We start from the raw sequence: 21,148 nt of genomic DNA on the forward strand, positions 1-21,148 counted from the left end.
AGACATTCTGCACATCCTCACCACAAATATTCTGTATTTATAAGAATATTAAGATTAGCTAAATCACTTTACAGGATAGTATTCATTTCAAAATAGAATTCAAATTAAAAAACAATGAATCATTAAAATTATCTTTCATTTCATTGTGACAAATAACAGATTCATATTATACCACTATTACATCAGTAGTTACATAAATAGCACTTTTCTTACATGAACATTGTAGAGTAATTTTAATGAACTACTATATTGATGAGCTGTAAGATTTAACACTACTTTTTAAAGTTCTACTTTGTATGTTGGAAAAAAGGTAAGCCTTTCAAAGATAAAATGATGTGGAAAAAATTATGATTACAATTATTAAGCACTTTGGAAATTTAACTTATAAGATCTGTGTGGATGTTGTCTGAAGTTAATCAAAGAATTATATTCTTAACCAAATCATAGGATGATTCTTCAAGATTTTGTTATTATGTATGTCATTTGACCAAATAAAAATGTCAAGCTAAATTGTATTATAACTTTCTGCAGTACATGAAATTTTTGCCTGATTTATAGCCTTATTGACATATCTATGATTTAAACCTGTATGTGTTTGGGGGGCACAACTTCATGCTTCATCAAGGTTTGCGACCACCCTGCAACCACCACAGTGGATAGCAGCCCCTTCCTGCACTGAAAGATACTCTCCCCTCCAATTCTTCCAGTTGAGTCCAGTGGGTTGTTTCCCTTTGGTTTTGACTGGTTTGAACTTTTCTTCTCTCTATCCCAGAATTGGGATAGTTTTTTCTTTTTTTTCTTTCTCTTTCTGACATACGTTTCCTGAATTGTTTTCCAAATGAAGTTTTCCTGGGTGTCTTGTCAGATGATGTCTTGTCTGTGTGAGAGAAGAGTGGGAGGTAGTAGCAGGTGAACGGGAGAGGGTGGAGAATACCATATTAAATCAAAACTTCTGGCTTCTCCAGAAGAGAGAGAGCGGAGAATACATATCCGAAGTTCAGAGGTATGCAGGCAACCCCAGACTGGTTATGTGCACTGCCTGCCTTTGCAAATTTGGCTTTATAGGGTTTTCCCCAAACTGCCCCAGCTTGTAGATAATAATGTGTTATAGGATTTTGTCACCTGGAAAAGCCTGGCAAGCTTCCCATGGCGTATCCGATATGCCAAGTACAGTAACAATAACAGGTCTCATTCTCCTGGCCCTGAAAGAGGCTCTAATCATTGGGAAAGATGAGTAAGGATGGCTGGGACGAATGGAGATGTTACTGGTGCTGGCTCAAGCAAATTGATGAACAACAGGATTATAGTGACAGTGATACAATGATATATGTATATATATATATATACACACACACATATATATGTGTGTGTAAAATGTTTATCGTATTTATTTACACTAGTATTTTTCAGATGTAAATGTACCTCTTTTTAATTGGGAAAAAAGAGTCTAAAATTTTCAAAATAGTAACTGGGGTTTTAGCTAATATAATGTTATTTATTGTCATTTTAATTAATTAAGTTTTTGGAAAAGCACTCAGTGCACGAGAGAAGAAATTTTATTTTCCAAACTTTTTATACCAATTTAAAAATAATAAAGCTATGATCATAAAGCAAATAGGAATATTATGTAAGTGAAAGTCCAAATAACTAGAAATGTAAAGATGCTATATGATTTATTAAAAATGTACTGGCAATTCTCAGAATGCAGATAAAAGTAAACATGTTAGCAAAAACTTTGGCAAGTAATTCTGTTTACTTAGAATCTTATAATTTTTTTCTAATTCTCTGATACAACGTAAAGAAAAAGTGATTTAATTTTTTAAAGTCACTAAATGGTACATTTTTGTATGTAGTTACCATTATAGGGTTTTCCCCAAAATAATGGTGATCAATAGATTTTAGAATAAAATAGATAAGCATTTAATCACATAAATAAAATAAATATTACTGCATAACTTTTAAGTTTTTACTTATTTTTAAAGTTTTGTTGTAAGTTAATTTTAAAATAGCACTTATTTTTAACCATTTAAAATAGAATGACAATTATTAGATTTTGTTCCTTAGCTCATTTTAGTGAATTCATTTATTTAGTGAATTTATTTTAAAGCAATAACTCACCAAAAACTCATTTAGAATATTTTTAATCCCAGTTTTTAAAAAGTATTTCTCTTTAAAACTTCAAGTTAGCTTGGGAAACTGACTGTAGATCATGTATACAATGTAGGGTCAATGCTGTATTGAATTTCCAGACCATTTTCAGACTACCTTCTGGCAATGGAAGCATTTTGACCACTGACACTCCCTATGGGTATATCTGACTATCCTGGTACAATGCACCATTCCCCATTATTGAATCTACAACAAACTGCTGTAGGTTATTCATTGATTGAGTGTTTAAGTATATTCTTCAGGAGCAAATAGAGAGCTAATCTGTAAGCAATCACATAAAATAAAAAATCAGCAAAAATTCTGCTTCTCAAAATGTTTTCAGCTTGAGCACTTAATTTTGTGCATTCTTTGATTATATTGTGGCTCACACAATAAAGGTATAGATGTGTTCTATTTCCTTATACCACTGTGGATTCTTCTCAAGGCTTCATTGTACCATGCAAGGAAATTATGAACACATTTTCCAAAACAGTCACATCAAGTAAAAGCATGTATATGTCCATTAGTTACTTCCCCCCGCCCTGGTTCAATCACAGCATTCACCAGAATTATTATTTAACCAATGACAATACTGATAGTCATCCAATATCTAATATATGTTTATATTTGTCATCCTATATCTAATATATGTTTATATCTAACATTGTCTAATACATGTTTCATGGAATCATGTAAGCTTTGGAATATTTGTGTGTAGATGCAGGAGTCTGCTTTCACCTTAAAGAGATCTTGTGAGAGTAAGCTTGAGAACCCCTTGCATACTTTTCTAAAACAATTTAGAATCTGAGAGTAAGTGTGAGGGCACATGTGTGAGCAGACAGTTCTTCATCCTTTCACATAGTCCCTCTGTCAATGTGCATTTAGAACAGCTTTCTAACATGGAATCATCTCGGCTGCAGTATCCCCTTCTGAGAGGTTTCTGAGAAATATAGAGATTCTTCAACTCCTTAAAATCTATTTGCTCTTCCTCTACTCTAAAAACCTGAATGTGTTCTCTTACTTCTCAGAGAAACTACTTTGTAAGGATTTCTGATTCTTCTGATTTCATTTTGTTTGGATTAGCATAGAAAACTGGATTATTTTAACAAACAAACATATAGAATTGTTTAAATTCAGAATAAAATGTTAAAAAGGTATATACTTTTAGACTCTAATATATATATACACATATATATATATATCTAAAGAGAGCGAGAATTAAGTCTTTTAACACCAGACTTAAAAATGCAATGGATATAGTTTTATGATTGTATCCTAGATAAAGTTATATTTTATTCATTTTTAAAATATATCCTGGCTGTTTTCATTTTATGTATTGTTGCATTGTTGTGTTGCCAACAAAATTTTTATTAAAGCCACTATCTACATTATAGAAGCAAGAGAAACTGAAAATATTGATAGCAATAAGCAAAAAGGTAAACATTTTTCTCAAATTCTTCTTTCGTGATGCAACAGTAACTTTGCTTTGATATTGAAGCTTATTATTTGCTAAACTAATCTCACTCTAATAGCATCACTGAAGGTATGTGAGAGAAGCTAACACTTTGTTGTCTTACATACAGCTTTAGTTAAAATTTAGGGTTTATTCTAACTAATCAAATGCTTGGGAACTGTGAGACATTATTAACTGTGAAACAATTTATTTTAATAAAGCATTTCAGTGATATCATTTTCAAGTGTTAAATGACTGGGGAATAAAATTAATTTTAATACGCAAGCAAGCAAACAGAAAATGTCAATTTCTATGGTCAGTGTCACATTATCACTCACTTCTCTGTTCGGGCTTATAGAATTCTTCAGGTTAAACACTTAATGATCCAGGTCAGTTATTCTATGAATTATGCTACGGGGACCCATATGTCCAATCTTTCAAAGTATTGTGTATAATCTTATTCTTTTGTAAGTTGTACTTTTGGTTAGTTAGATTTTGCAATATTAATAGTACTTTCCAGTTTGAAGTCAAGCTATTACTTTAATATATAATACTTATTATATGGAATCTATTAAATACATATTTTATAATCTTAAAAATTCATGTATTGGGATGCAATGGGTAGGGCATTTGCCTTGCACATGGCTGAACCGGGTACGATTCCCAGTATCCCATATGGTCCCCCAAGCACTGCCAGGAGTAACTCCTGAGTGTAGAGCCAGAAGTAACCCCTGAGCATCTCCTGGTGTGACCCAAAAAGAAAAAATGAATCTATTTAGCCAAGATTCTCTCTCAGGAGGGAATTAGGGAACTTTCCCATAATTATTAACAGTTATTTTTATTCTTCCAGGGAAATGTCTTTCTTCAATTTAATAAAATCTATTGCTACTGCTAAAGGTTAACCAATATAGAAATGCCATTTCAAATAAAGTCCTAAAAATACAAACCACCAATAAATCTTAATAATATGTACTCCATTATATTGATATTTTAATCAACAATATAGTTATGCTGTTATAATATTATTTCTTTTGATGTACATGGTTCTTATTAAACTATAAAAGGCTTTAAAAATGTGAATCATACTTCACTCAGAGCCTAACCAAGGGAGAAAGATATAGCAAATTTATAACGGATCAGTCTTTAAGGAGGACAAGGAGAAAGAAAGAAATAGAAGGATAATAGGAAGAATGGATAGACTTGAATCAGGCAGATGATAACAGTAAAGTCCAAAAGGAAGTGAATAAAATTTGAAAATTCAAAATGTCAAAATTATTTTTGGAGGAAATTATAGTTAGTGTTATGTTTGGATTCTCAGAAACTGGTGAAATGTTTGCAACCCGTTTTCTGTACTGAGTTTGTAACAGACTTACCAGATTAAAATAATATGTGCATCGACATTGTGATGACCCTCAATGATTAAAAGTTGGGAGCTGCTGAGATGACACAGCACCCCTAAGTGCAAAGGTGGGGGTAGAGAATTCCGGTGATTGCTTACTGAATGATTTTTAAAAGTTTTCCTTTTTCAGAAATTCTTTAGGTAGACACAGTGGTTCATTCAATAAGCAAGTGAAATTCTACATGCTGCTTCTTTGCTCATTAACATTACTTCTCAGCAGAGAGTTAAATTCTACCAATCTTGGCACAGTTTACTGTTTATGATCTAGAAAAGGCGTTTCTTCACTAGTCATTGGATGTAAATACTTCATCTAAAATGTATGACCTGTATATAACTTGAGAATCTTTTTTTTCTTTCATTTTTTTAAAAAAATAACACTGTTTTTTATAGTTAACATATGCTTCATTAAAAAAACTGAAAAAATAGATCTTGAGGTTTCAACGCTAATACAAGTAAATCACAAAGTTTTGTTATATAATGACTTCATTATTGTGGTAAAACATGAATAAAAGGGATCAGGAAGTTAGTCTAGGTGGTAAAATTTATCCCTTGCATGAGTAAGGCCCTGAGTTAAATTTCCAGCACAACATGCCCAAGCCCCAACAGGAAAATAATTATAACAAGGTATGGTCCTGGTGATTGGTTCACAATTGCAGGAAGTTAGCTCCTATAAAATAAATTCAAATTTTTTAGTGAAGATAATACAATATTTTTAAAATATTGTTCAAAATTACAATTTTGGAGTAATCCTACTGGCAAAATGGAGGGAAAATAACTATGTCGGAATGATTGTACAGCAAGTAGAGTGCTTGCCTTGCACGAAGCCAACCAGGCTTCAGTCCCCAGCATACCATATAGTCCCTGGACGCTGCCAGGAGTGATCCTGAGCACAGAACTATGAGTCAGCCCTGAGCACTGCTAGGTGTGGCACCAAACAAAATAAAACAATAAAAAGCTATGCAACATGCTAAATGACTTAAAAGAAGAGCAGAATAAAGTTTAATTATATGAGATGAGAACAAGGGATATATTTAATATTTTTTCTAACTGTAATAATATTTAGACATATTGGATAATTTATAAAATGAAATAAGAAAGGATTTATTAGTGTCTATTTATGTAGTTCAGTTAGGTGTGACGAGAATGAAACATCTTAACCTTTTTTCTTCAGTGTCTGGTTCTAACTCTATCTAGATATTATGTATCTTGTTCAATTTATTTCAATTGAATAAGGTTTTTAATAGACTTTTTCTTAATTCACCAATAATAATTTAAATGAAAAACAGTGAACAATATTTTGAGAATTTGTTTATAACGAGCGAGAAATTGAGAGGAAATGATTAGCCAGATAAGCATTAAGCTTTGCTAAAAGACCTACAAGCACTGAAAGATTTCATGAAGGTTTATTTGGTATTGACATCTACATGTATTTCCCCTCTCAGCTGGAATGACTCCAAAAGGGCTGTCATGGTTGGTCGAGTAAATAATACATGCTTTAAAAACAATTATAAATCTGTATTCACCTGATGGACTTTGTATTCATTCCAGTCAATTGGGCATATAATACTTGTTTAAAAAATAAGTACATATAATGCATTAAAAACTGCTTAAACGCCCATTTAACCGGAGGGGCCAAAACAGCTCTAAAATGGAGCATGTGATTAACACTAATGGAAGTTATGCATATGTAATGAAAGGAGAACCCCAAACCCTTTTAAAGAGCTATGACAGGAGAAAGACAGCTGGGAAACACTAAGATTTAAGGCTACTGTTGCTTTCATATGCAGGTTCTGTCCTCAAAGTGATCAAAAAACCACAGTGTGGAAATTGTTTGGTTTGAAAAAAAAATAGCACACTGTATTTAAAGTGAAATAAAACTTAGAGGGATAGCACTTATAGACTGAGGATAAATACTGAAGCAATGTCATTGGGTTACATTGATACTTAAACAGCTACTCACTGATAATGGCTCCCACTCCACTTAAAGATCTTACATAAGAGCCTTTGTTTATCATGTCTAACACAAGAAAGACACACATTTAAATCTTAATGAGCATAATATAGAAGTAGTCTCATAATTCTTTAGATTCACACTGTTTTCTTTTCTCAAGAGATGGAGGGTATGAGCAACAGTTGGCATAAGAAGACATTGCCTTAATTGGGTTGAAGTTTTAAGAAAGAATTTTACAAATAACCACATATTTAATAGGATTAGAGAAACGGAAGTTTGTCTACCTACCAAGTTGCTTCCTTATTCTTATGAACAGAAGACACAGGAGAGAGAAAATATGCAAATTATGAATACTTAAAGGTGAAATGAAAGATAAAGCATTGAGCAATTAACAGGCAGAAAGCAAGGTACTTTCTCAAGGAACCCTTTAAACAGACTTCAAAGTCTTTAGCCATTGGTTTATGGACTGTCATACTGGTATCTAATATAACTCTAAATTCTACTAATATTCTACTCCAGTCTTAGTCTCTTTCCCTTTCTAATACTAAATTGCCATTGTTTAATGCTACTAGAATTATGGGTATATGCAACACAAGGCCTTTTATGTGTACAGTACCTAAGTAGTATTATTAATAATGCACTATCTAAAATGTAGGAGATTCTCAGTGAATATCTATCTGCTGAATAAATTAATTGAATGAATAAATAAATACAGTTAACATCATCAGAAATTAAGTTCAAATTCAAGAAATAATTTGCCTTTCTACTTAGTTTTATCTGCCAAATAATAATATAATTTCAGTTAGGAATTGATGCTTAGAACAAATAACAGCTTTGCCATAGATAAAGGAACACAGAATAGAAGATGAGTAAAACAGCTGTTTCTAGGAAGAGAAGCAGAAAACAAAACAAAAGCTTACCTAAAAGGTTTTAGAGTACCATAAGTAGACACAACTATGCAAATCCATGATACTACATAGATAGAGTGCTTGCCTTACACATGGCAGACCTAGGTTACATCCTCGAAATACATATGTTCTTCCAAGTCTGCCAGATGCGATCTCTGAATGCAGAGCCAGGATTAAACACTGAGCACCACTGTGTGTGGCACAAAAATTAGAAAGGGAGAGGAAGGGAGGAGAGGGAAGGGGGGAGAAGGAGAGGGGATGAGAGGAGAGAGGAAGAGGAGAGGAGGGGAGGAGAGGGAAGGGAAAATTCATAAGACAAAATTTCCTTAGAGATTCTTAAGTCCTCTCATACCTGGAAAGTCCCAATGTTATATTCACTATTCCTTGTGTTCCCATGAGATAAATGCTGCCATTTTACTGCTAAATGTACTTTCACAATAAATCCCTATAACCCAACTCTGGCAAACTCAAAGATTAGAGAGTCACAAAATCCTCAGAGAGTCACAAAATACTAGGTCCCACAGAAGATTTTGGTACCCATCCTTTGCTACCTCCCTTTGTCATTCTCAAATCTCTCATATTCCAGTGAGAAAATAAAACTCCCAAGTGAGAAAAAATGAACATAATAGTAAGACTGTGGTTTGGAGTATAGTGAGCTAAATATCACAGTAGTCTACCAAAAAGTCCTATTATACAAGTGTTTAATTATACAAGTGAGGACGCTCACCACCTCCTATGAGGTTATCTTCACCTTTGTTATGTGGAAACTGAGGCTAATTTGAGAGATTTAACAATGTGTTTAAAAATTTCCTGGGTGATGCTTTTTATTAGTACCAAAATCCCAGGGCTTACCTAGAAGACATGAACTTTGACTCTGTGGTACATATTTTTAAAGAAGATCAAAAGTAAATCTAGTTTTTAAAACACAGTGGAGTGTGACCAAGAGATAGTATAGTGCATAGGTTCTTTCATGCAGCTGACCCTGGTTCAGTCCCATATATCAATATGGTTCCCCAAGCCCTGCTAGGAGCCCTGAGCACAGAACTAGGAGTAAGTCCTCAACGCAGTTGCAAAAACAAGCAAACAAAAAAATTTGAATTCCACAGGCTATATCAGTGTCTATAAAGGCTTACTAACATACATGGAGAAGAGAGGTAGAGAAAATGTTGCCTACACAAAATTTTAAAAGATAAATTGTATTTAGTCAAAAAAAGAGTTGATGAAGACATATTAAATAGAGGAAACAAAGTATGAAAAATAAGAGAATATATTAACAAAACTGCAAGGTCTTAAGTTGCAAACTCAGATTCAGAAAAATTTCATTCAGATGAGCTCAGGCAGGACCTTGTAGGTTGTGGAAAGGAATTCAGAAATTATCATAAGGACAATGAGAAAACACCCAGGGCAATAACATGGTAAGATATGATCAGAGTTGTATTACTGAAAGATGTATTGCAGTATTAAGTGAATGAGAAAATAAAAGAGTTACTTATATTTAAAAGGACTGGAGCGATAACACATTGGGTAGGGTGTTTGGCTTTACGCAGCTCACCCACATTCGATTCCTCTGCCCCTCTTGGAGAGCCCGGTAACCTACCAAGAGTATCTCTCCTGCACAGAAGAGCCTGGCAAGCTACCCGAGTCATATTCGATATGCCAAAAATAGTAACAACAAGTCTCAAAATGGAGACGTTACTGGTGTCCGCTTGAGCAAATTGATGAGCAACGGAATGACAGTGATACAGTGATACTTATATTTAAAGTACATGAATTGTAAACATATGAGTGTTTTTTTCTGTCAAAATACAGATTTTATTTGGTTCAGCCTAATAGGCAGTTTCTCTTGCACTCAAACAGTAAGAAGACAAGATGCAGATATTTTCCACAACTTCTGTAGCTGGTTTCAGGTACACAGAAAGCTCTTGAAAGTTAACTGACCATGACAAAAGAGGGAAAATGAGATATTAAGAATGACCCTCCCCTTCAGCTTTTTCAATGAAGCAACTGAGTATATAGTGATGGAAAACCTTTTGTAAGGACGAGTGGAAACAACAGAAAGAAAAAGGGATCATAATGAAAGGGTAGGAGGAATATCCTTATAAACTCAGCATATGAAGGTTTGAGAAAATGCTTAAAAATGGAATTTATAATTTAAAATAAGAAAAATGGAGTGGAGACGTCATACAGGAGTTAAGGTACATGCGCTGCATGTGGCAAATTTCAGTTCAAATCCAGGCACTGCATGGTCTTTCAAGCACCACTGGGTTTGGTCCTGGAGACTCCAAATCACCAATGAAGTGACCAGGGAAATCCCTAACACCACAGCAACTGGGCAGCCCTTCATCATAGTCCACTGCGCTGAACTGCCTGTTTGGTTGGCCTAGAATACCAGAGAGAAACAACTGGATATTCTAAGCACTGCTTTAGAGACTTCTCCAACACACAAAAGAAATTGAGTTAAAATATTAATATTATATACAGATATATCAACCATTTATATTTGAAAATAATAAAGCCTTAAGCTAAATTGTCAATTGTCTATCTCTCTGTAAAATAGATACCACTCTCAACTCATAAAATAGGGCTTTTATTTTTGCATACATTCATAATCTGACCTTCTCCAAGTTGCAAAAGCCTAAGAAATAGCTTTAAGACTGTAGATTAACCTTTATAGGGTCTACTTGACATGAATTTTTAAGAGATATAGTGTCTTCAAATGAATGATCCCAACACAAATTTAAGATTCAATCAGAATTAATGGTGGTATTAGAAATGATAACTTCAATTATAAGCATAATGCATTTTCCTTTAGGGAATTAATTTATGTCAAGTAGGTACTTGGAGTCTGCCCTGGTACAGTCATACTTCTAACCTCCTTGTGACCGAATAAAAGACATTTGTTCTAGTTTTATTGTAGGCAATTGTAAATGTTTCAAAGAATCAATGATATGCAATGTTTCCCAAAAGTTATTTTTTCAGTCATCTGAAGAAAAGGGTTTGGATTAAAAATTCAAACAGAAGGGCCAGAGTGATAGTGCAACAGATAGGGCATTTTCCCTGCTCATGGCCAACCTGGGTTTTTTCACTGTCATCCTATATGCCCCCTGAGCACTAAGAGGAATGTTTCCCAAGTGCAGAGCCAGTAGTAAGACCTGAGCATTGTCAAGTGTGCCTCATCCACCTCAAAAAAAAATTCAAACAGAAAAAAAGCACAATTAATTTTAAAAATTTGCAGTTTTATCATTACATAAGTGCATATTTTCTCGACAGCTTTAGATGAAGTAACTATAAAGCAGTATGCTACTTAAGAGTAAGGTAAGGCTGGAGATACGTCACAGTGATAGAGTGCATGCCTTCCATGAGTGAGGTCCTGTTAAATCCCTAGCACTGCATCATTCCTGAACACCATTAGGAATGATTACCAGGACATTTTCTTTTTATTACTAAGAGGGCCAGAGAGATGTAAGGAAAGTCTTTGTCATATGATGTTGACATGTGTCCATTCTCTGGCTCCATATATGGTCCTTCAATCATGGTGAGAAGTGATGTCTGAGGAGGAAAAAGCCAGGAAAAATCTCTGTGGAATCAAATTTAGGGCTCCTACATGCAAACTGATTGTGGTCCCAAAACCTCAGTCCCCCCAAAAATTACAAATATGAACTATATCTCAGTATTATATTTACCATTTAACTTTTTTAAATAAAAAAGAAGTTCTTCAAGGGGATATAAGATAAAACTTTCATTTTTTGAAACCATTTTTACTGAGGTACATGGATTCATAATGCTATTATTTACATTGTAATTTTTGAGGATGTTGACAGTTATTTTTAAATTGAACATTAGAGGAGTTCTCCTGAAAATGAAAACAAAATTATCTTGACATGAAACTTATTTAAACTGAAAACTCAGAATTTTTTCTCTACATAATTTAGAAAAAAGATTTACTGAAAGAACTTTTTCTGAAGATGACATTATTTAAGATTGTTATAGAATTCATAGATTGATGTCCATATGTAAGATCTGTTAAATACATGAAATTCACACAATTAAATTTTTTGTTGTTATTGCTTTTGAGGCTATAGACAACACTCAAGGTCTACTCCTGTCCCAGGGTTCAAGGGACCAGGAGGTAGAGGGGATCAAATTTAGGGCTCTTGGGGCTGGAGAAATAGCACAGCAGGTAGGGCATTTGTCTTGCACACAGCTGACTCGGGTTCGATTCCCGGCATCCCATAAGGTCCCCCGAGCACCGCCAGTGGTAATTCCTGAGTGCAGAGCTAGGAGTAACCCCTGTGCATAGCTGGGTGTGACCCAAAAAAGAAAGAAAAAATTTAGGGCTCCTACATGCAAAGCGTGCATTCCAGCCCTCTGAGTTATTTCCCAAGCTACAAAAATTATTTTCAAATAGTGAAATAAGCCCCAAAGTGTTAATAATTTTAAGTAACATTTGCTAACAGCTTTAAATATGTCATGATATATTAGATACCTTAGGTAAGTACAATTATTGTTATTGTGTACATGAATAAACAAAGTTTGAAGTTATTGATTTCTGTTCACTGGATTTGCCCCCTATTTCAACTATACACATCCCCTTTATTGAGGTAGTAGGTAACCTGATATCAAATTTATTTCATATGTCTTTTTTCAGTGGTAATATCTTGCTAATAGGGGAAAATGAAACAAAGATGAAAACTGGGAGATATAAAAAATTAACCAGTTATCCTCTGGCCTGATAATTGAGTTGATATCAATTGAATAATGGTTCATTGAAGGTTTCCATATGCAAAATGAGAATTTAACTACATTAAACTAGTATACCATTCTGAATAAGTGTTATTTCTGGTTATTATTCTGGTATTTCTGGTATTGTTGGTTATTATACAAATTATATAATCTTAAGCACTTAAATAAATCCTTCATAAAAATTAATTTTAGAATAGGTTGAGACATTTTTTGTTTTGTTTTTTTTGTTTAGGGGCCACTCCCAGAGATGTTCAGGAGTTACTCTTGGCTCTGAATTCAGGAATTACTCCTAGTGGTGCTGGGGGACCATATGGGATGCTGGGGATTGAATCTGGGTTGGATGCATGCAAGGCAAGCACCCTATTTGCTGTACTATCACTCCAACCCCCAAATAGTTTTTTTATAGTGTTTATTAATTCAAGCAATGCACACTTGATATGCATTCAAAACACCTTGGCAGGTACTTTTTGAAACATAGAACAGTCTAAGTTTTTCATGATATAAAAACTACTTTAAGAGATACAAACACATACAGCTAAGCATACACAAAATTGCTAAGCAATAAGCAAAACCATGAAAGCTGATATAGTGAAAAACATTAACCTAAGTAATGAAGAGACAGTGAATAAGAACAAAATCATTATTCACTGGTATATTGCTAGGAAATGCAACTAAGGAAATGGGTTTTGAGGACCAGGGAGATGTCTCAAAGACTTGGAGACCCTGGTTCAGTCCTAACTCCCTGAGTTCCACTCAAGAACCTTCAGTCATGAAGATAGGAATCGCCCTTGACTACTACAGGGTGTGAAACATAAACTTGTTAGCACTGTTAGCATTGTTGTCTCATTGTTTATCGATTTTCTCAAGCAGGGACCAATGACGTCTCCATTGTGAGACTTGTTATTACTGTTTTTGGCATATCGAATAAGCCAAGGCAGCTTGCCATAATCCAAAAAAGAAAAATATATGTTTGGCCAGAGTGTCGAAGACATGATAAAAATGAAGGACCAAAAAGGAAAATATGTAGTTATACATAAAAATATATTTGAGGTTAATGAATTTCTAGAAGAATTGAAAGATGGTGAGTTAGGGAGGAGGTTGATAGACAATCTCAAAGATCATAGAACATAGACAGAAATGAAAAAAAGGAACAAATATGTTTTGTTTTGGTTCTTTAAAATAACTTAATAATTTGGAAAATTATTATGATTGTAACATGCCACTGACTCAAAAGTTTTGCCTAAAGTATCCATCAAATCAGTTATATCAGTGTTTCCTAAACTGTGCTACATGTTTCATCCTGTTTCTCATCAATTTGTTCGAGCGGGCACCAGTAATGTCTCTCATTGAGAGACTTACTGTTACTGTTTTTGGCATATCCAATACGCATGAGTAGCTTGCCAGGTTCTGCCTCGAGGGTTCAATACTCTCGGTAGCTTGCCGGGCTCTCCAAGAGGGGTGGAGAAATCGAACTCGGGTTGGCCGCGTGAAAGACGAACGCCCAACTGCTGTGCTATCGCTCCAGCCCCACATGTTTCATACAAAACTAAAAGATAGAGTCTTACCCCAAATTTCCACAGCAAAGGTTAGTCTTCTTAGACAAATCCTTGTGTTTAAAAATGTGTAATAATAAATTTATTTTTCTACATCTTAAATGTTATCTTAATTGCAGTATTTTAATTTAATAGTTACATATTAATTTGTAATAATATTTTATATTTTAATTTCATCTACCCTTTATAATTTCAGTGATTTATGAAAATTTTGATAGTCCAATATGTACTCAAAGAAATAAAAATGATTCTTACTGAATTTACAATCAATACAAAAGAAATTACAAAGGACAAAAGAGAAAGTACAGCGGGTAAGACCCTTTCCTTGCCTGCCATCAATGAGGATTTGGCTCCAGGCACCACATATGTTCCCCTGAGCACCATCATGAGTGATTTCTGAGCTTAGATGAGTAACACCTGAGCACCACTGGTTGTGGTCAAAAAACAGAAAAATAAAAGAGAAAAATTTACCCTGGTTAGTCATACCTATTATATTAGTAGCCTAAATTTTGCTTTTGCTGAAATGGCAGTGAGCATTTGATGTCAAATCAAGACTCAGCGTATTATGTTATGTAATTTATTTTTTAATCACTGAATTCAAGAAGATGGGATTGTATTTCAGCAGTTATGTTACTTTATTTGCTCTTAAATAAGAACTAAACAAGATAGGACATTAATGTACATGATAAACAGAAATAAGTATCACCCTTCCCTTACATTATGTCAACAAAACAGTGAATATCCTGTAGTTCAGCAACAATATGATCACTTTTTAATGGAAAGTTACATACAATTGTCATGAATGTCTTTCCAAATAAGAATAATATGGACAGCTACTCAATATCAAGACATGTATCACATTGTGTAACTTGTAGTTGTCCTCCCAGAATATACTGTGAACACTGCGGTGTTTAATCAATTAATCATGCAGGTACTGTTCTGGAAACCATCTTCCAGGTGAGTTGTTAGTGCATCTCATAATATATATTTACTGAGACTGTGAATAAAGCATCAGAAAAAAAATCCTTTAAAATAAGACCCGCTTTCCTTGTTGAAATCAAAAGACAATAGGGAAAGTTACAACACTTTACTAAGGACACTGGCATGTGTCCTTGGTAACTCACGAATATATGGTATTATTCAATATTTACTAAAAATATTGCTCAGCAGTTTTTCAGTGGATAAAAACTATTTAAATCAGTTAAAATATTAGATACATGTCAAATATCATGCCAAGTTCTTTACATAGAATTACATTGTCCCCACTTACACACTACTGAAGTGATTTTCAACAGAAATCTTTTTGTCCCAAGGTAATATCTTGCAGTATTTAACAATGTTAGGTTTGATCTCACCTTAGCCACCTTAAATCAGCAAGTCCAACATACCTGTAGTGCCACGTTAGAAAATTCCTACCCAATATTTTTATTTTCACTTAACAAATAAAAATTGAGGCTTAACAAAATTAAATAAACTAACCAGGATAGTACTTGCAGATGGCTGAGATGGCACTCAAAGCCAGCTCTCTTGACTCCAAAGTACACATCATACTCTTGCTGCATTGCTTTCCACCACATCATACTCTTGCTGCATTGCTCCTCATTGGGAAATCATTTGCTTCACTATACATAAGACTCAGAGAGTCTCTTGCCTGAGTGCCTGGCTGTCTTCTCCGAGGCCCCTAGAAGGGGATGGACTCCAGCTTCCCTCCCCGCCCCGAGCAGCGCTCCTGGGGGCTGAAGACCACCGGAACCTAGCCACAGCCATGCTCAACGCCCCTCTCCACATGTTTGGACAAGCCTCACACATGAAGGTTCAGCACAGGAACCCAAGTGTGTGTAATTCCATCAACAGCCAACATCCAGAGACTTAAAAGCAAGCTCCCAGAAGATATCTTATAACCTACTTCTTCCTCTGGGAGAAACTGGCAAGCTACTGAGAGTTTCCTGCCCACATTAGAGAGCCTTGCAAGCTTCCCATGGTGTATTCATATGCCAAAGCCAGTAACAAGCTGGGTCTCATTCCCCTGACCCTGAAAGAGCCTCCAATGCAGCATCGTTGGGAAGGCCGAGTAGAGAGAGGCTTCTAAACTCTCAGGGATAGGATGAATGGAGAGGTTACTGAGCCTGCTCAAGAAATTTGAGAATCAACGGGATGATGATGATGATACATAAGCTCATAATGCAGCAAACCTAGTTTAATATAGCACTATTCTCTACCTCTCTAATTCTTACAAGTCATTCCAATTCTTATTTGTAAGCTGGGAGCCTACAGCTTGGACTTCCCTAAATATTTCTCATAACTTTTCTGATGCTTGCCATAGTCCTCATGGCAGTATAATGTGATTGTCTTTCCTTGCATCTACTGAACATGAGATAAGGCTTCCCTTAGGCTTTGTTCTCACTCTGTTCTCTACGTCTCAATAAGTTATGGAAGATTCCGTAAAGTCATCCTTTGTCATCATAGCTGTTTTAAGGAATAGGATCCTCATTTCAGTGATGCCGTAGATGACTTTTTCTACTTCTCAAGGACAATCCAAACATCGCTGGGGAAATTGGCCTGCCCTTTCCTTCTAGCTCTCTGCAAGTGATAGATATTTCTTAGGGAAGCTACCACATGTGAATCCCACACTGAAGTAACAATGATTCTGTGATAAGGGAATCCACAACCCAAACTACAAACCGATGTATGTATTGCAGGTGCCTTGTGAACTCTACAGAATTATCTGAAATACTCAAAGCTAGAACCGCTTGACTTGCGTATCCATAACAGAAGTTATACACATGTCTCTAAAATAGTATCTTCACCAAATCACAGTGGATTGTTTCTAAATATATAATTTTTTGAAAGACAATTATTTCTTTACACACATTTTGAAGCATTGGATTTGTTTCTACAGAAAATGGAGATATAAAAATATTCAAGCAAACACTAAGATATCAGGTAAGCTGTAAGTTTGCTAGTACGATGTTATTCCAGAGCATCTATACATGTATTTGCCAGAAGAATTTCTAGGTCTCCAACACATGCCCATGTCATCCAAAGTAATAGGTATTTGTGCTCTAGTTAAAACATAGATAGGTCACTTCATAGACAGCTGGTGGGCTATGAAATCAGGAATTCTTACCATTTTGACCAGAGATTGATGTTCTCCTTAGGATGCAATAATCACTCAATAGTGCTTTTTTTCTGAGAAGATAAAAGATAGAGTCACTCATAATCATGATTGTTCACCCATAATAATTCATGCCTTATGATCTTAGAAAATAAATAAATGTCTTAGTCCCTGTGCCAAATACTTATACTAGCTAGGTAGACTGTGGATTAACCAGTATAACTAAGTCACTGGAATAAAACTAAATCAGAACTAGGAAAATAGTTTCTTACTCTCCTCAATAAGTTACTTCTATGATATCTAATAAAAAAGAATTATTCATTGAATTTCATTTTTCTATTTAAAATATAATTTAACAGGATGTGATCACTCAAATCATACTGAGGTTGCTCTGTGCCCCTCACCCAACCTTGTCCTAGGAAAGTATATTCCAACCATCATTCCCACAAAAGGAATCTCTTCAAGGAGGTAGTCTTGAGAAAGTGATGTTATATTAAGATTCTCTTTGTATGTGACTGAACCCCATTAAAACCTCATTATAAACTCTTAAGATTTTAGTAAATAAGGGCTGAAATATACTCATTTTTACTATCCAAGACAAACCTCCCTGGTAAATTTTCTTACTGATTAAAACTGTCACCTACTTAATTGGACTTCTCCACTTCTTCATACTCTTCTTAGTTATGTATACAAGGGTCAGTTACAAATTTCTCCTTGATAGCAAAATTGTGAACGAACATTCCTTTACCTCCAGAAAACGAGATTCTTACTGGTGATGGCTCAAATGATGATTGAAGTCCAGAGAGAGGAGGTTTGCATGGGCGAGGCCTGAGGATTCATCACAGGTTCTCCATGGTCTTCCCACCCCACTCTATCCCTGCCAGGTTGTAACAAACAACAATAAAATGAGTGAAACAGAATGAGAAGAGCAGGAACTCTACAATAACCATATACTTGAAATTTCTTACGGACAAATGTGAATTAAATGTGTCTTAATTATTCATCCCATGAAATTCATCCCACCCCTAGCTCACCTGGCTTGGCAGACTTTCTGCTCTAACCCTCTCCAGAGAACTTAGGGTTTCTGCCTGGGAAGGCTAGCGCAGTTCAAAAATATAGATATAGTTACCATAAGAAAAAAATCAGAGTAAGATTCATTTGGGACTGGGACTAGGAGTGGATGTCATCAAGTTTCCTGCATCCGGCAGAAGACAACAGGGTTTGATAGCTACTGGAAAAAGTGGACGCCTTCTACTTCAATTAGGATCAGAGTGACCCTCCCATTGTCTGAAAGGTAATCGAATGCTTCAGAAATAAAACGCAGTACCATTCTACAATTTAAGCTTCAGATATAATGTAATACTGCAGCGGGGAGGGGGGAATTAATCAACTGCTTCTAATGAAGACTTAGGTGAATTTAATCCTAGATAATTTGCCATTTTCTGTCCATCTTGCTATTGTGCCCACCCTATCTGACTTCCTACACACACACACACACACACACTCAACTTTTTAATCTATACATTTCCTAGTGTTTCAATGGAGGAAAGTACACTGGCTAAAGCACGCGAGAGCTAGGACAGCTGAGGCTGTCACAAAGCCATCTACCCCTGACATATAAGTCGGCCAAATTGTCACAGCCAAATCATTTGTCATTTCTCTCATCTCTTCAGAACAGACTGATATTCAGGTTGGGTTTGGAATATGGACAAGTATCTCTACCACCCAAAAGACAACTGACATCTCTCCTCCCCTCTCCTCCCCTCCCCTCCCCCAGCCCTGCTCTGCTCTTGTGCCTCCTCTAAGGCTTGAATGCAGGTCTCCAGAGGTGAAAAGAGCATGGATTAGCCCACTGTGCTGTCTTGCCCACAGCATAGTGTAATATTAATTAGTCACCTTCCTTATTATTCAGTCAAAATATGCCAGACTGACATAAATTACATTCTTAGCACATATTTCACACCCCTGGATCAAGTCTTGCAAGGGTTTTCTTTTATTATTTATAAGATCATGTGCTGTCTTCCTGCGGAAAATGAGATGGTCTGCATGAGGAAAAAGGTAAAAGAAATGCAGAGAAATGAAACAATCAGATATTCCCTAATGATATTTAAAAATAGAAAATTTGCTACTGTTACATACAGCATGTTCCATCTTTTGAGATTTAATGGCTCTCTTGTGGTTTAATGGAGAATTACTTTCAGTAATTGATTATTAAAATTTAAAATTGCTAACCATCTTCATTATTAGATGAGCGAACATGTTATCCTTGTAATTAAAAAAGCCCGAGACTCACTTTCATCCTGTTGACAGAGCGGGCAGACTGTCTCCGCGCTCAGACTTGATGGTTTCAGGCTTCTTGTTTGACAAAAATAGCCGGCCAGTCATTTGATGATGAAAATGCAGAACATCCGCAGAGACTGAGCAGAAAATATAATGAACAAAAAAAAAATAAAATAATAAAAAGCTCTATAAGCTAATTAAAGTTTTCAGTCCCGACTCATTAAATGCTCTGCATCACTTACGTGATATCTCAATGTGCTGTGCTCAGGTAACATGGGGGGCTGTCACAGCAAGCCAGCCTTCCTCCACGTGCCTAAAGAAAGCATCCCCAACCTTTTCTTCTTTACCAGCAGTAGAATCTGCCCTTTCACATTCCACTTCAAGATGTTGCCATTCCAAATTGTTGGTTTGGGCAGGAGACTACACAAAGAGGTACTAGAAAAAAATAGAGTGTGATTTCCCACTCTCTAATGTGTTTCGGTTGTCTCCAGACTGGCAGAGAGAGCTCCCAGGCTTAAGTGCCCTCCGTGTCAAAACAGTAGTACCTCCAAATCCTTAAGCTCCACATTCTAAAGGAGAAAGCTTTATCAGTCCTTTATCAACACACAAAAGGTGGGGGAATTTGCCTTTCTGGGATCTTACATTTCTTTCAAAGGTTTCATCATATTAAAGTGTTCATTTTGTGAAGGTAACACAGTGATTTCAAAAAGAAAAATTTGTAACTGTCAATGAAAGGAGCCTATCAAAGGGGACGTTTTTCACAACTCAAATATTAGACAGATGTCAGCCTTCTGGAGAGGAAAATTTGGCAGACTTGAGAAACACAAACATAACTGAAGCAAAGGTTTTTTGTGTACACTTTTTTTTTTCCCACTGAAAATCAAGGAAAGCTTTCTGAATTTCAGCAACCCTATAAAGTCTCAGTTGTTTAGCTCACGAATGTTTAGCTCATAAAGGTTGACATCTATGCAGGAATTAATTGAGTATTCAATGAGTTGTCAATATTTTCTTAAGATTCAGATCCTCAAAAATGTGCTTTCTGCTTTAACCTAACCAATCTTGACAGTCTTTAACGTGTACCACTATTCTACCTTTGTCTGCAGTAAAAACTACACCACTGAGATTTAGATTATAATGAAAATTAGATTATTATGCAAAAAATTATTTGCGTGTACTTGTCTTTGTATGTCTTCCCAATTACCTGGTCATCAATTGGGAGAAAATTTTATTTCTTTTGCTAATTTTACTTACTGATGTAGCCTCTTACAAATCAAACTCAAGAGATATCAAGTTGACCACCCATCTCATTTGCTTACTTGGTTAATTGTAGACTTTTGACAAAAAGGCAGAACTATTCAAGACTAATTAAATTTGACCTTAAATTGAATGCCCTCATGACTAAATTGACCTTTTTAAACCACGGAATATTGTTCTCAATTCTCCTAAGAATGGCCTATTCACTGAGTATGACATAAATAAATTTATTACATACAGTAGCATTAAGTGCTAAGTCAAGCTTTTTTTGGAAACCTGTTGGGATATTCCCCGGAAAGACTGGCCTAGGTTGTTTTTTGTGTTTCTTTTCAATAATTTCTTGA

This window comes from Sorex araneus, chromosome X, assembly GCF_027595985.1.
Source record: "Sorex araneus isolate mSorAra2 chromosome X, mSorAra2.pri, whole genome shotgun sequence".
NCBI classification, from domain to species: domain Eukaryota; kingdom Metazoa; phylum Chordata; class Mammalia; order Eulipotyphla; family Soricidae; genus Sorex; species Sorex araneus.